At 45.2% G+C, this 13,962-nt stretch overlaps 1 protein-coding gene across 7 annotated transcripts in view; it reads right to left on the bottom strand.

The window, feature by feature from the left end:
• capn15 (calpain 15) overlaps positions 1-13,962 on the bottom strand; it is a 289,848-nt gene that overhangs the window by 162,884 nt on the left and 113,002 nt on the right. The window lies entirely within an intron of this gene.

The raw sequence follows: 13,962 nt of genomic DNA, 5'->3' as shown, positions 1-13,962 counted from the left end.
TCCTCATAAGAGAAAAATATTCACATATCCTACAGCCAGAATGGCTGTGTAAACTAAAAAGGATGGGGGGGGGGGGTGGAAACTGGAGAATAAATGAATCTTAATGCCAGTTAGCTATGACCCATAGGCGTGGTTTGATTTTACCATGTCTGCTTTATGGTAGGAGTTGGCACCAGGTATACAGCTCAAAATCTCACCCAGGATTTGGCCAATGCTGCCAGCTCTGCTCATGGCATAAACTGACAATCTACTCCATAAATTTACAATCCACAGTTACATGGTTGTAATTACTTTTTTCTCAAGATTTGCTCTAATTACATAACCTCATTCAGCACAAATTCTACCCATCCTCACTACAAATTTCCCTTTATACTTTTTTTTTTAAACTCCCCCACCCCCAAAGCACTGCCCCAAAGTCCTGTCACAAAAGAGTTAAGGCTCAGCAGCCTCAGTCACACTTCATAGATCATGGATTGTATTGCTCTTATTACAGTTTGAGCCTTAGGTGACTGTACAGTAGCGAAATCCAGGGACTGTAGTCTTTGTTTACATCCTAACATTGTGCATGGCTTAGTAACTGCTGCTAAGGAATCTATTGATACATATACATCCAAAGCATCATCTTTAAAGAGACATCCTTCTTTGCAGCCTCAGCTACTATTTTTAAACCCTAATACAAAAGCAAAATACTGCAGATGCTGGAAATCTGCAACAAAAACAGAAAATGCTGAAAATACTCAGCAGGTCAGGCAGCATCTGTGGACAGAAAAAGAGTTAATGTTTAAGGCCGATGATTTTCAAATCTTAGTAGCTTTTGTAATTTGTGCTGCCTAGAAACTCAGACACCATTTACTGTACCCAACCAACATCACTCACACAGATCTGGTCATATTACGGTTTGTGGCACCTTGCTGTGCGCACACTCAACAGCACTTCATTGACTGTAAATGCTTGGAACATTCAGAGATTATGAAAAGAACCTTTACTTATCAATGAGAAGATCCAGATTTCACTATTTCTCACAAGATTCTGTACTATTCAAAGCTTTGAAAAAAGTCTTGGCCCGTTGCCCAGTTCGTTAAAGATGCCCCCATGCTCAATCCCTTGGGGGGCTGCCCTGTGCACAACTGCTAATGTGCAACTACAATTACACTTCATTCTTACCTACTTAAATTATTTTGGATCCCATGATCATCATTGGTGCTAGAATTCTCCTGTAAGAGACCTTATCAAAGGCACCACTTTCCCTTGGTCCACAGTTAGATCCTCAGCCAATTCCAAAAGATTTGTCAGCCACAGTCTGACCTTCATAAATACACTCATTTGGATTTATCACACATACTCTCAGTAGACGTTCTGGAATTATCAGTAATGGACTCCACTACTTTTCCCATTATAGATGTCAGGTTAACAGGCCTATAATTACTTGTTCATTCATCTGACTTTCACTTAGGTCATAAAATTTTAAAAAATCAAAATTACGTTCACTACCTTCCAGTCCTCTCGTATCACTCCAGAATTCTGCCAACTTTGCAAAATTTATACCATTACTCTTATTTCCCTGAATGTTCTCGGATGTTTTTTGTCTGGCTCTTTCATTACCCCAGCATTTTAATGTCATGGCTAACCACCATTTTCTCTAAGTTTGTAGATAGTCCCACCATTTAATCACATTTTTGGGAATACTACAGACATCACACACAGCAAAATGAGATTTTAAAACATGACAGTAGCCATGCTTTAGAAATTGCCCAGCCCTGTGGCACCCTGTCATACACATGGCACATACTGAGCAGGGCAGCACCTTATACCCCCACCCCTCCGACAGGCACTGACTTAGGCTGAGTGACTCCATGAGCACAGCAGAACACTGGAAGATGATTGTATTCATTGGAGGCCAATTATCTCAAGCCACAGATGATGTCGGCATGATGACAACTTGTATTTAGATAGCGCCTTTAATGTCATAAAACATCCCAAGGCGCTTCACAGCAGCATAATTGAACAAAATTAGACACCAAGTTACAAAAGGAGCTATCAGGACAGATGAACAAAAGCTTGGCCAAAGAGAACATTTTAAAGGAACATCTTGTAGGTTGAGAGAGGGGTACAGCAGCAGAGGAGCTTACGGTGGGAATTCCAGAACTTAGAGCCAAGGCAGCTGAAAGCACAGCGATTACGGTGGAGCGATTACAATCGGGGATGCTCAAGATGTGGAAGAGTGCAGAGAATTTGCAGGTTTGCAGGGTTGGAGGAGATTACAGATATAGGAAAAGACAAGGCCTTAAAGAGATTTGAAAACAAGGATAAGAATTTTAAAATTGAGGAGCTGTCAGACCAGGAGCCCATGTAGGTCAGCAAGAACAGGGATGATGTGAAAGGGACCTGGTGTGAGTTAATAAATGGGCAGCAGAGTTTTGAATGAGTACAAGTTTATGTAGGGTGAAAATGGAAGGCCAGCCAGCAGAGCTTTGGAATAGTCAAGTTTTAGCAGATGAGCTAAGGCAGGGTGGAGTCAGGCATCAAATATACCTAAATATCTTTAGCTGCTTCAGCATAGACGTTTCCTCCATCATAAGGTCAGACCTGGTGCTGTTCACTGACGATTGACAGTGATTGTGAGCAAAGTTATAGCTCATGTAATAAATGGGACAGTAGCAACATGGATACGGAATTGGCTGTGTGACAGGAAACAAAGAGCAGTGGTTAATGGATGTTTTTTGGGCTGGAGGAAAGTCTATAGTGGAGTTCCCCAGGGATCAGTGTTGGGACCCTTGCTCTTCCTGATATATTTTAATGACCTAGATCTTGGTGTACAGGGCACAATTTCAAACTTTGCGGATGATACGAAACATTGTCAACTGTGAGGAGGATAGTGTAGGTCTTCAAAAGGACATAGACAAGTTGGGATGGGCAGACAGGTGGCAGATGAAGTTCAATGCTGACAAATGTGAAGTGAATCATTTTGGTACGAAGAACATGAAGAGACAATATAAAATAAAGGGTACAACTCTAAAGGGGATACAGGAGCAGAGGGACCTGGGGGGTATATGTGCATAAGTCATTGATGGCGGCAGGACAGGTTGAGAGAGCTGTTAATAAAGCATACAGTATCCTAGGCTTCATTAATAGGGGCATAGAGTACAGGAGCGAGGAAGTTACGTTGAACTTGTATAAGACACTAGTTTGGCCTCAGCTGGAGGACTGCGTCCAGTTCTGGGCACCGCACTTTAGGAAAGATGTGAAGGCATTGGAGAGAGTACAGAAAAGATTCACGAGAATGGTTTCAGGGATGAGGAACTTCAGTTATGAAGATAGATTGAAGAATTTGGGACTGTTTTCCTTTGAGAAAAGAGGCTGAGAAGTGATTTGATAGAGGTATTCAAAATCATGAGGGGTCTGGACAGAGTAGCTAGGGAAAAACTGTTCTCACTCGTGAAAGGATTGAGAACAAGGCAGCACAGATTAAAGTAATTGGCAAAAGAAGCAAAAGCGACATGAGGAAAAGCTTTTTCACGCAACAAGTGGTTAAGGTCTGGAATGCACTGCCTGAGAGTGTGGTGCAGGCAGGTTCTTTCGAAGCATTCAAAAGGGAATTAGACTGTTATCTGAAAAGGAAGAATGTGCAGGATTACGGGGAGAAGGGGAAGGAATGGCACTAGGAGAACTGCTCATTTGGAGAACCCATGCAAACACAATGGGCTGAATGGCCCGCACTGTAATAGCACAGTGTTCAGCTCCATTTGCAATTCCTCAGTTAATGAAGGAGTCCATGCCTGCATTCAATAAGACCTGGACAAGCTCCGGAACTGGGCTAATAAGTGGGAAGTAACATCTGCGGCACACAAGTGCCTGGCAATGACCATCTCCAACAACAGAGAGTCTAACCAACCTCCCCTCCACATTCAATGGCATTGCCATCACTGAATCCCCACCATCAACATCCTGGAGGTCACCACTGACTCGAAACTCACATTAATACCTTGATTACTAAAGCAGGTCAGAAGCTGGGTACTCTGAGGCGAGTGGTTCCCGTCAGAATCCCCAAAGTCTCTCTACCACCTACAAGGTATAAGTACAAGTATAAGGTGGAATATTCTCCACTTGCCTGGACAGATGAAGCTCCACAATATCCAGGACAAAGCAGTCCGCCTGATCGCTAGCCTATCCATCACCTTAAACATCCACCCTCTCCATCAGTGATGCACAGTGGCTGCAGTGTGTACCATCTACAAGTTGCACTGCAGCAACTCGCCAAGGCTCTCTCGACAGCTAGAAGAACAAGGGCAGCAGATGCATGAGAACATCACCACCTGCAAGTTCCCCTCCAAGTCACACACCATCCTGACTTGGAACTATATCGCCATTCCTTCCCTGTCGCTGGGTCAAAATCCTGGAACTCCTTTCCTAAAAGCACTGTGGGTGTACCTACACCCCAAGGACTACAGCAGTTCAGGAAGATGGCTCACCACCACCTTCTCAAGGGCAATTAGGGATGGGCAATAAATGCTGGCCTAGCCAGTGAAGTTCACATCCCATGAACGGATAAAAAAAAAACCACCTTCCAAACCTGCGACCTCTACCACGTAGAACAAGGGCAGCAGGGAGAGAAAGAGAGAGGACAGTCTTTAAATTATTTAAGGCACTCCAATTTTCTGAAGAATGATAAAATCTCCTTGCACGATAGAAGACAGAGGGCAGTGTGAGGTTACAGGATGTTCAGTTCAGTAATTACAGCACCTGCTGACAGCGCACCTTCCAAAAAAAGGAACTCATCTTCTGCTTCAGAAACCTGGTGACAGAAGTGTTGCTGATGGCGCTCAGCAAGCATAATTTCATCTCTTTTGCTAGAGGTTACTAATAAATTCATTAAATAATTACAGCAAGCTCTGGGAGGGCAAAACACAGGCCTGCCAACCTAGCATAACCAAATCACTAGGAAAACAAACAATACATTTTAATACATTTTTAGCTTTAAACACCATTAATTGCCATTTTTAGCTGCTAAGGAATTAATTTATTCAGCATTCTGATTGAAATTGGCTTGAAGTGGTACTATGCAGTACTCAGCTTATCATTCCATGTTCTGTAGCTGTGTCATCTCTGGCTTGTAATTTATTCATTTGGATTTTATACTTCTGAAACCAAATAGCTGAAGGAAACATTACCAATTAATTCCTGAGAAACCTATTTGCTCAGGGAACAAATGCACCATATGGTCTGCAATTCCGAGCCAACATTCCTTCTTCAATCAATATCAGCAGAGATTAAGTTGGTCTTTTGTGGGATCTTGTCTTGTGCAAAATGGCTGCCATATTTGCCTAAATAATAGGCATTGCTCTTTAAAATGTCATTTTAAATGTGGACATCTGCAAAAACACCAGTATTAATGTGGATCTTTCTTTCCTGTCATAAATCAGAGTGTTGGCAGGCTATTTGACCACAAGGGCCCTTGCGTCTGTTCTCATCAGACATCCATACATACACATGCATGCTCAGTAGGGCTTACCGGATAGTGATTCGGACAGGAACGCTCGCCGGATAGTGATTCGGACAGGAACCCGTGCCGGATAGTGATTCGGACAGGAACCCTCGCCGGATAGTGATTCAGACAGGAACCCGTGCCGGATAGTGATTCGGACAGGAACCCGTGCCGGATAGTGATTCGGACAGGAACCCGTGCCGGATAGTGATTCGGACAGGAACCCGTGCCGGATAGTGATTCGGACGGGAACCCGTGCCGGATAGTGATTCGGACGGGAACCCGTGCCGGATAGTGATTCGGACAGGAACCCTCACCGGATAGGAACCCTCACCGGATAGCGATTCGGACAGGAACCCGTACCGGATAGTGATTCAGACAGGAACCCGTGCCGGATAGTGATTCGGACGGGAACCCGTGCCGGATAGTGATTCGGACGGGAACCCGTGCCGGATAGTGATTCGGACGGGAACCCGTGCCGGATAGTGATTCGGACGGGAACCCGTGCCGGATAGTGATTCGGACGGGAACCCGTGCCGGATAGTGATTCGGACGGGAACCCGTGCCGGATAGTGATTCGGACGGGAACCCGTGCCGGATAGTGATTCGGACGGGAACCCGTGCCGGATAGTGATTCGGACGGGAACCCGTGCCGGATAGTGATTCGGACGGGAACCCGTGCCGGATAGTGATTCGGACGGGAACCCGTGCCGGATAGTGATTCAGACAGGAACCCGTGCCGGATAGTGATTCGGACAGGAACCCGTGCCGGATAGTGATTCGGACAGGAACCCGTGCCGGATAGTGATTCGGACAGGAACCCGTGCCGGATAGTGATTCGGACGGGAACCCGTGCCGGATAGTGATTCGGACGGGAACCCGTGCCGGATAGTGATTCGGACAGGAACCCTCACCGGATAGGAACCCTCACCGGATAGTGATTCGGACGGGAACCCGTGCCGGATAGTGATTCGGACGGGAACCCGTGCCGGATAGCGATTCGGACAGGAACCCGTACCGGATAGTGATTCAGACAGGAACCCGTGCCGGATAGTGATTCGGACGGGAACCCGTGCCGGATAGTGATTCGGACGGGAACCCGTGCCGGATAGTGATTCGGACAGGAACCCTCACCGGATAGCGATTCGGACAGGACCCCTCACCGGATAGGAACCCTCACCGGATAGCGATTCGGACAGGAACCCGTACCGGATAGTGATTCAGACAGGAACCCGTACTGACATCTCCCTCCCTAATTAGGGCCATTGAGGCCTGTTGTATTGTCTCTCCAGTCTCCCCCAGCGAAGATCAGCTGACTCAGCAGAGGTACATGACTGCTCCTGGCCAGAACGCCACAGTGACTCATGGTCTGAGCCAGCTGAGCCATCAGGGAAGCTTGTCCCAAGATTAAAAACATCTTTATTCAATATCATTGGGCCAACATTAAAAATCAGTTTGAGCTAGTTACTGCCTCTAGCAAAATGACAGCAGTTATATTTCAATTGAAGTCTTGCACACAGATTTAAAAAAAAAAGAAAATGTATGTAACTTGAAACCAGCAAGGGGAATTCAATGCTTAGAGAAATCACAGAGCAATTGAAGACAGACGCCAACACATGCTAGGAGAGAGGAGAAAACCATTAAAACCTTACTCAGAGTGGTGAGAATGTGGAACTCACTACCACATGGAGTAGTTGAAGCGAATAGCAGAGATGCATTTAAGGGAAAGCTAGATAACATATGAGGGAGAAAGAAAAAGGATGATATGGTGATAGAGTGGGATGAAGAGGAGTGGAGGAGGTTCATGTGGAGCATAAACACCAGCTAAATGGCCTGTTTTTGTGCTCTACATTCTATGTAAAACAATAATGGGTTCACTAACAAACAGGCCACAAGTGTCACACAGGTCATGTCAGCTGTTCTGGTTTCAATGTGTAAGAAGATTGTCTCACTTATTCTGGGGAAAGAAAATTGCTGTTGGATTGGACAACAGCTTTACCCCCAAGTCATGGTGTCCCTTAGGAAACCACCACTGGAAGAGAGTGCTAGTCTGATGGCAGCAGGGCTCCACTGACTGGTTGTCCTGTCAACTGAAGATGCACACATTGGTGTCCATGATATTACTGGCATACCAGGGCACTTGGCAGGCTTCAGTGACACGCTACTTTGGTAGTGTATGCCTTGGTGTGTTCTCCTGCACTTTCTACAGAGGTCACTGGACAGCAAAGAAGAGCAGGGATGCTAACCGACTTTTACTCTCCTTTGGTTGGGATTGCTGTGGCTAATCGTGCCTCTCAACTGCTGCTCTGAAAGAGATCAGTTAATTCAACACAAACCAAGGGACGAAATCTGAATGATTCTCCCCCCTCTGCCCATCCAGTTAAAGCACATGGAGCCCAATTACTGACATAATTGCAACCAATGGAACATTCCGGGAGCGCTGACCAAATCATATTGTGTTTTTAAAGCCAGTTCACTTCAGATCCATTCAAAATGTAAAACAATTGTAGATTAATTTAATTATTCAATACTGCTCAACACCTTTATCAGATCTCGAGGAGTGTGCAGTACATGTATCACTGTGCTAATCAAACAAGGTCTCTGCTGCCTGGGTCTCAGGGGGCAGCTGTGTGTCATTCACAGAATTCAGAATTCCAGGGACAGTTTCAGCTAGTCTCAGACAGCCCTCCAGAACGTAAACATTTTAACACCTAACAGCACATGGATATGAGCCCAAAATCCAATTAGATTGTGTACATCATTAACCAAGTTACCTCTCTCCTATCCCCATCCCTGAAGATGGAAATAGTCCCCCATAGGACAGAAATTAGCTTGCAAATGGATCAAAAATAGATGTGGATGAAGGAAGCCATTTGGCCCATCCTAGCTAATCTAGACCGAGATCTTTCAGTACCATCACTGCAAACAGATGCTTCTTATACAGCTCCACTGTTTCTGCCTTCACTTCCTCACTTGTAACCCTAGTCTAAATGTGCACAAGAAGTATGTTTAGCCAGAAATTAATAATTGATTCTATGAACTTGACAATAGGATAGGAGGAAAACGAATTATCACAATGGACATTTTCTGTTAACCCCATCTCTCCTCATGTGCGAGTACTGTTCCACAGGCAACAGCACTTTCAAAAACTCTGAACAATTATGAGCAGGCTATTCAACTGTGTGGGACACCCATCTCGTTTGTGCCCAACATCCAAGGAGCACATTGTGTAGTAGTAGGTGCTTGGTAGCAATCAGAGGCAGGTAGCTTGGCACCACCCCTACCACAACTCCAGTTAAGCTTTGGACCTGTAAGATGGCACAGTGTGCGCAGTCCCACTCATAGGATACCAACCAAAAAATTAACATGGAAATCCAGGCACCTCCTGAATGGTGCAACACAGGCGAAACAGGACTCAGAGGCTGGACCGCGGGACTCAGAGGCTGGACCGCGGGACTCAGAGGCTGGACCGCGGGACTCAGAGGCTGGACCGCGGGACTCAGAGGCTGGACCGCGGGACTCAGAGGCTGGACCGCGGGACTCAGAGGCTGGACCGCGGGACTCAGAGGCTGGACCGCGGGACTCAGAGGCTGGACCGCGGGACTCAGAGGCTGGACCGCGGGACTCAGAGGCTGGACCGTGGGACTCAGAGGCTGGACCGCAAATCTATAAGATTGATTAATGCTGACAGACATTGGAAGGTTTTTGGGGTTGGGGTAGAGAAGAGGAAGGACGATAGCTAAGAAAACTAGAGGGCACAGCGCTCAGCACAGTGCAATGTTTCCAAAGGACTGGTGAAGTTTGCGGGCTGAGGATCTGCATAGGGAACTAGACGGTGTTTAAAATCAGTTTCACTGGATAGCTCCTATTAGAGGGACAATATTGTTTAAAACTACAAGAAAGTGTAAGGAAGTCAGAGGACAGGTGCTTCAATGTAAAATCAGTATACTTAGGATTGGAAAGTTACAATAATATGGCTGTGGTGTCTCTGCAGGATGTGAAGATGGAGAACCTGGAGGCAAACTTACTACAGTAATCTCATCTCAGAATCCTGCTGATGGAAAATGCTCATCAGAATGAGCCCCATCATAATCTGCCACCTATCCTTGAGGAAAAGTTCCCGCTGCTCTCACTCAACAATTTGCTTTAAACCAAAATGATTCAAGCTGATGGGTTAAAGCCCCACTCCCGGACATGTGCAATAACATTGACACCTCAGAGTAGTACTGAGAGAGTGCTGCTTTGTCAAAGGTGCCATCTCTCACTTGAGATGTTAAACTGAATCTCCCTTCCAAACCCAAATGTACCTTGTCAGGTGGATGGAAAAAATCCTAATGTACTATATGGAGAGTAAAGATTCCTCTTAGTCTCCTGGCCAACATTCCTCTTTCAACTACCACTACAAAAAAATTATCTAACGTTGCTGGGTATTTTTTATTGATTCAAGGGATGAGGGGGTCATTGGCATGGCCAGCAATTATTGCCCATCCCTATACAACTGAGTGGCTTACAGGGGCAGTTAAGAGTAAACCATATTGCTGTGTGTCTGGAGTCACATAGGCCTCATCATGTAAGGACAGCAGACTTCCTTCCCTAAGAGACATTAGGGAACCAGATGGGTCATCATTACTGATACTAGCTTTTTCTTTCCAGATTTATTTAAATTAACTGAATTTAAATTCCTCAGCTGCCATGGTGGGATTTGAACTCATGTCTCTGGATCATTAGTCCATCCCTCTGGATTACTAGTCCAGTAACAAAATCAAAATGCTACCATGCCCCCAAAGTTTGCCAACATAACAACAATTGTACTTCCAACATAATCCCACAGGCTGCAAGGTGCTTTGAGACACTCTTAAGGATGTGAAACAGCACACTACAAATTTACATTCTTTATTTCGCAAAACACCCCGACTGAATGAATGCAATATTTCCACTTCTCATACCAGCCTGGCGGTCTCAGAGATTTGTACTTTAGTGCAAAAGTTTCAGCAGTTTTGTGGTATGAAGTCAAACTAAGGACTAGATTGACACTGACCTAAAATCATTCCATGTGGGACCTTTGTAGTCAGGAATATGACGGAATTGTCACCACTCACCTGGGTGAGTGTAGCCACAACCATACTCAAGCCTGATACCAGCTAGGACAATGCAATCTACACTGCTGCCACTGGACCCCATATACACCCCTCCATCATACTGAGACAGCAATTTGTAATACTATAGAAGGTATAGCTGCAATTCTCCAAGCTAAATTCAGGCATCTCAGCTCCATGACAGCACCTACAAAGTACAACAGCAATGTCATGCGAACACCATCATCTTCATGTCACGCACCATGCTGATGTGGACACATGCCGCCATCCATTTCTTGTCGCTGGGTCACAATCCTGGAATTCTCTATCAAACAGCACCGCAAGGACTGCAACATACGAAAATACGAATTAGGAGCAGAAGTAGGGCATTCGGCCCTCGAGCCTGCTCCGCCATTCAATAAGATCATGGCTGATTGGTTTGTGTTTCAAATTCCACACTCCCATCTACCCCCGATAACCTTTGATTCCCTTGTCTAACAAGAATCTATCTACCTCCGCTTTAAAAATATTCAATGACCGCGCCTCTACCACCTCCTGAAGCAGAGAGTTCCAAAGTCGCACAACCCTCAGAGAAAAGAATTCTCCTCATCTCTGTCCTAAAAGGGTGACCCCTAATTTTAAAACAGTGCCCCCTAGTTTGGGACTCACCCACAAGAGAAAACATCCCCTCCGCATTCACCCTGTTAAGACTGATCAGGATCTTATACTCTTCAATCAAGTCTCCCCTCACACTTCTAAATTCCAGTGAGAACAAGCCCAGTCTGTCCAACCATTCCTCATAAGACAACCCACTTATTCCAGGTATCAATCTAGTAAACCTCCTCTGAACCGCCTCCAATGCATTTACATCCTTCCTTAAATAAGGAGACCAAAACTGCACACAGTATTCAAGATGTGGTCTCACCAATACCCTGTATAACTGAAGCACCACATCCTTTCTTTAATTTTCAATTCCTCTCATAATAAAGGATATCATTCCATTGGCCTTAAAGTCATAGAGTTGCACAGCACAGAAACATTCCCTTCAGCCCATCATGTCCATGCCGACCATCAATCACCTAACTATTCTAATCCCATTTTCCAGCACTTGGCCCGTAGCCTTGTATGCTATGGCGTTTCAAGTGCTCATCTAAATACTTCTTAAATGTTGTGAGGGTATCTGCCTCTACCACCCCTTCAGGCAGTGTGCTCCAGATTCCAACCACCCTCAGGGTGAAAAAATGTTCCTCAAATCCCCTCTAAACCTCCTACCCCTTACCTTAAATCTATGCCCCCTGGTTATTGACACCTCCTCTCAGGGAAAACGCTATCTACCCTATCTATGTCCTTATAATTTTGTACACCTCAATCAGGTCCCCCTCAGCCTTCTCCGCTCTAAGGAAAACAATCCTAGCCTATCCAGTCTCTCTTCATAGCTGAAATATTATCCTGGTGAATCTCCTCTGCACCCTCTCCAGTGCAATCACATCCTTCCTATAGTGTGGTGATCAGAACTGTACACAGTACTCCAGCTGTGGCCTAACTAGCATTTTATACAGCTCCATCATAACCTCCCTGCTCTTATATTCTATGCCTCAGCTAATAAAGGCAAGTATCCCATATGCCTTCCTAACCACCTTATCTATCTGTGTTGCTGCCTCCAGTGATCTATGGACAAGTACACCAAGGTCCCTCTGAACTTCCTAGGGTCCTACCAGCCATTGTATATTCCCTTGCCTTGTTAGTCCTCCCAAAATGCATCACCTCACACTTCTCAGGATTAAATTCCATTTGCCACTGCTCTGCCCATTATTACCTGCTGTTCATTCATTGGGCCTCCTTATCTCGAGAGACAATGGATATGCGCCTGGAGGTGGTCAGTGGTTTGTGAAGCAGCGCCTGGAGTGGCTATAAAGGCCAATTCTGGAGTGACAGGCTCTTCCACAGGTGCTGCAGAGAAATTTGTTTGTCGGGGCTGTTGCACAGTCGGCTCTCCCCTTGCGCCTCTGTCTTTTTTCCTGCCAACTACTAAGTCTCTTCGACTCGCCACAATTTAGCCCTGTCTTTATGGCTGCCCGCCAGCTCTGGCGAATGCTGGCAACTGACTCCCACGACTTGTGATCAATGTCACACGATTTCATGTCGCGTTTGCAGACGTCTTTATAGCGGAGACATGGACGGCCGGTGGGTCTGATACCAGTGGCGAGCTCGCTGTACAATGTGTCTTTGGGGATCCTGCCATCTTCCATGCGGCTCACATGGCCAACCTGCATACTAACATTTTGTGACTCCTGCAACAGTTCAAGAAGAAGGCCCACCACTATTTCTCAGAGCAACTAGTGATTGGCAATAAATGGAGGCCGAGTCACCAGCAGCCAAATCCCATGGACAAACAAAACAAGCAAGGAAACTTCCATCCCATCATAGATTCCAATCCACAGTTCAGAAGTCAAAGAATGCTATGTCTTTCCGCTTCTACATGTTTATGTTCAAATCAATTCCTCCAACCCTGAAATAACTGGTTTCAATATTAAAACTCTCGAGCAATTAATCATGATCAACCTGGGAAGTAGCTGAGAAATTTCTATGAATCACGAGACTACAGCAATGATGAACACTGATTAACAGCAATCTTCTTTTTATTTTAATAGATGAAATGGGGCAAAATGGAGAGAACTTGAATGAACAAGCAAAAAATGCAGAATAATGCGATTCACGTCCACTTTCATCCTGCCAAAGCTCTTGTTCAACATAGCTTTGAAGAGTCCATTACAAAACTAAAACCGTACTTTTTTTTAAACTCAGGAAAATGAGTAATGGTGGTCAATGTGGAGGGAAGGAGAAAACACTTACCGGAGCAGCCTACTGAAGGAATACCAAAAAGTAGCTGGGAAACTGTATAGCCTCTGAACCCCCTACGCCCTCTCAACTTTATTAAGCTCTGCAGAAGCTTGCCTTGTTATGTGGTTATCTGTACCAGCAATCGATTTTTTTGTTCACGAAAAAAATCAATCTTTCCCTGAAAAGATTTACACGTCGTGCTGCATGAGTTGAAGCAAGCAGTATCCACAATTGCTGAGAACTGTCATTGGTTGCAGTAGAAGGGATGTTAGGGCACAGGACCATTCCTATTTTGGGTAATGCCCAGAGAAACTTCAGATTGGTGTTTAAAACAGCATACTGGTATTTGGAACACATGTGGTTTCGTAAAGATAGAGACTATATTAAATAAATGAAGCCATTTCCGACCAAAGTGAATTATGCATTGGCCACATAAATGTCCTATTTCAATGATAGACACCGACTGAGGGGAACCTGTGTTTCTCCCTCACTCGAGCCACCTAGTATAATCTCATTTTCCTGCTTGCTCCCATACCCTCCAATACTCTGCTTTTTTCAAGCAAC

The sequence above is a fragment of the Heterodontus francisci genome, chromosome 24, assembly GCF_036365525.1.
Source record: "Heterodontus francisci isolate sHetFra1 chromosome 24, sHetFra1.hap1, whole genome shotgun sequence".
Lineage (NCBI taxonomy): Eukaryota > Metazoa > Chordata > Chondrichthyes > Heterodontiformes > Heterodontidae > Heterodontus > Heterodontus francisci.
The sequence above is the reverse complement of the archived record's forward strand: the minus strand, read 5'-3'. Positions and strand labels throughout refer to the sequence as shown.